General features: G+C 45.6%; 1 pseudogene; it reads right to left on the bottom strand.

Moving 5' to 3' along the window:
- Window positions 1-1150: 1150 nt before the first annotated feature.
- LOC116073370 lies at window positions 1151-2776 on the bottom strand (annotated as a pseudogene).
- Window positions 2777-3226: the final 450 nt, after the last annotated feature.

Raw genomic sequence — 3226 nt, 5'->3', positions numbered from 1 at the left:
GCCGAATCCCGTGCCCACCTGGCCAGAACCCCTAGTCCCGTGGAACAAGGGACCCCGTAAGAAATCCCAGTCCGCGGCACCTCTCCTTCCCCGTCACCTTGTTTTTTGAGAGAAAGATTTAGTAGTACCAATGTAAGCTTATCCTCATCTTGCTTCCAAATAAATGTCTCAGACTATGGTTATTTTATTTGGCTTCAAAAATTACTGTGGGAGGGGTAAGCTGTACCTCCTGCAGGCCTGATTACATCCCCAGTAGTGTACCCCAATACTTGATGTTTCTGCTGATCATGTGCTTATGGTGCCCATCCTCACATGGAGCCTTTTCCTCTCTTTCTTCTGGTTTCTCTGCTTTTCCCAAGATTCTTCTCCCAAAACCAGGTAACTCAAAAATCACCTATGTCTTATCCCTCCAATATTGGCTGTAACCCATTTTATTTAAACAGTAATTTAAAATTAAGGAACAATATTTGCACAGCAAAAGATTTTTATTGTGAGAAATCACTTCTAGGAGTAGATTTTCCCAGTATCAGAATTTAGCAATATGTACACTGGGACTTTTACACACTACTCCATCACTAACCTGTGAGTCTTCTGTTTTAAGAACCATCTTAGAAAAACCTGGTTTATTTTAGAGCCTCCTTCTTTGAGGAGAAAAGTAGACTTACTATAAGCCACATTGACACTGCACAATGCCCTGTGGCCAGAAAAATTGCATTTGGTTTTCTCTAAAAGAAAGATAGTCTTTGAGTTACTTGTTGGTTTTGGACTTTGAAAGCTTGATTTATAATAGCTACAAACATCACTACTTTTTGGAAGGTTAGAGAAAAAGTCTTAGAAAAATAATTTCAAACATTAGTCACACTGTTGAAATACCCATCCAATATTAATAATTTCTTCAATAAGAAGTATAATTCTTCATATCAAATGCCCTAGAGCTGCCTCTCTCAGTTGTCACAGCCCACCGAACACCTGCACACCATCCTGCTGTCCCTAGGCACCTTTGTCTGAATAACAGCTGATCCCATCAGACAGAAAATAGAAACTAAGCTCCCATTCTGGATGGAAAATCCTAGTAGCCAACTCTTCCTCCTATGGGTGCTGTCTGTTGCACATGAGAGCAGACCTAGTTAGTACCCTCTGGGGACAGGAGTTACTTTGCCTTGACTGGCCCTCCTTCTAACCATCAAACCCTAACTTTTTATTTATAATGTTACTCTTTTAAAAAATCCTGTAATATCTAAGGCAGAGGGAGCCCATCAATCCCATCATACAAAGTGCACCAGCAGATCACTGCGCAGCACTTATAATGCAAGCTGAAAGGAAAAGTCCTTTTCAGTGATATAGTAAGCAGCAGTTCAAAAAACATGCAAGACCTGGGGGCTTTATAGTGTTCTAGAAGCCCCGTGACAGTGGAGGAGTGAAACACACAGAGGTCATGGGCATCAAAGCTGAAGTTGTGATTCCACTGCTAGTTCCGGGCATCCAGGGCCCTACTGTAGCAGCAGAAGGTCACAGAGAAGAGGTAGTAATCCTGTGCTGAGTCACTGAGCCAAGAACATTCCTTCCAGCTTTCCTTCTGGAAGGGCTTCTGCTTCCTATCGGTCCATCACACCCCAGTAACAGGGATTCATTGTGATCTGAAGCAAATCTGGCACAAGGTAGTGTATGTAATCCATCTGCATATGAACTTTCCAAGCTCCCTGTCTGCTAATATGCAAGTGGCTTTCCCTGGACACCTGGTTCTGCTTCTGCCTCCCTGACTGCAGACACAGGGCAGTTAAATCTCTTCTGAGTCACGATTCTTTTGTGGAATTACAGATCCATCTCCACTTATTTCTGCCATCCCAGGGGCTCACTTTGGTCCCAGTTTATACAATGGGTTGACCTGGGCAGTAGCTTCATAGGTGTGTATGTCTGCATTGGGAGGGGGACCCACCCCTTCTTTGATGCTAAACAGTCTTATCTCTCAAAGCCTATCTTCTTCATCTTCTGTACACACCAGTGATGGATCACATGTATCAAAAAATGTAGAATGTGGGCTCACAGGAGCAGTATGCTCTTTAATCAAATGCCACTTTTGTGCTAAATCTGAGCCAGGAAGAAAAGGGCATTTCTTCCACATTAATTCAGAATGATGTATTTGTCTTTTATTGGAAAAGAGTGGCTTTGAATGCTTGCTGTAAGTTCTCATGGGAAAACACAAACCCACAATGTCCTGGAGCTTCTACCTCAGAGAGTGGTTCCCTAAGGCATGGCTGGAAACCCTGTCCATGTCAGGCATGCAGCTGAATCTAAATTGCTGCTCTAGCTTCTGAAGACCACTTCTAGTTCTACCAAACTTTTTCTAAGCATCCGAGGAACTCTATATCCAAGGAACTCTGGCTCTTTGTGGAGCAGGATAGTTTCCTCTTTCCTCCCCATGGGGCATGTTGAGAGTAGGAGTCTCTTTGCACAAGCCTCCTTCCTGGGGAGCACTCAAGTTGCTGTCCTCAATGCGTATTTCACCAACTGGGTGATCTCTGCAGCACAGTTTTGGTTCCTTCTTGAAAAGGTCTTTGAAGTGCTCAGTCTCAGCTGTAAGTCAACATTTTCTCTTAAGGGACTGATCTGTTGCGGGGGGGGGGGCTGCATCTCCCCGATTGATGCTTTTCTCTTTGACAGAGAGACATATGTTGGAGTTCATGTCAACATTCTCATTCTAGCTTCCTCCTTCATGGCTGAAGAGACTCTGGCATCTATATTTGAAGTTGTTACACATTTTACCCACTTTATCCATTGGTTAGAAGAGCGAGAGGCTACTGCACATAAGCTCCCACTATGCGTGGCAGAATGCTCAGGGGCTCAATGCCCTGCCTTGTCTTCTTCTTCCAGGCAGATCCATCCAGCCTAGGGGCCCTGTGGCCTGAGCTGAGGTGCAGAGATGCACCCTGGAGGAGGAGTGCACCAGCAACCTGGACCCAGGCAAGGAGAGGCTGCAACTGGCAGGAGGGCACTGGGCAACCAAGGGGACACTCAGTGGCCAGAACACATGTAGTGGTCTCATCCAGGGCACCTGTGGCCAGGCAGGATAAGCCAGGGCAGAGCAGTCAGCAACAGGGCAAGCTTGACCTCCACATTCCATCCTCCTCTCCCTGCAGGCTAGCTCAGCCTTGCTTCCTCAGGACAGAGGCTGGGGACCCCAGCTCTGAAAGATTCCCCTGGCAGCCCTTTGTGAAACTTCTTTTGT

The sequence above is a fragment of the Mastomys coucha genome, unplaced genomic scaffold, assembly GCF_008632895.1.
Source record: "Mastomys coucha isolate ucsf_1 unplaced genomic scaffold, UCSF_Mcou_1 pScaffold10, whole genome shotgun sequence".
Classification (NCBI taxonomy): Eukaryota; Metazoa; Chordata; class Mammalia; order Rodentia; family Muridae; genus Mastomys; species Mastomys coucha.
Note: the sequence above shows the minus strand (reverse complement) of the source record. Positions and strands in the feature narration are given on the sequence as shown.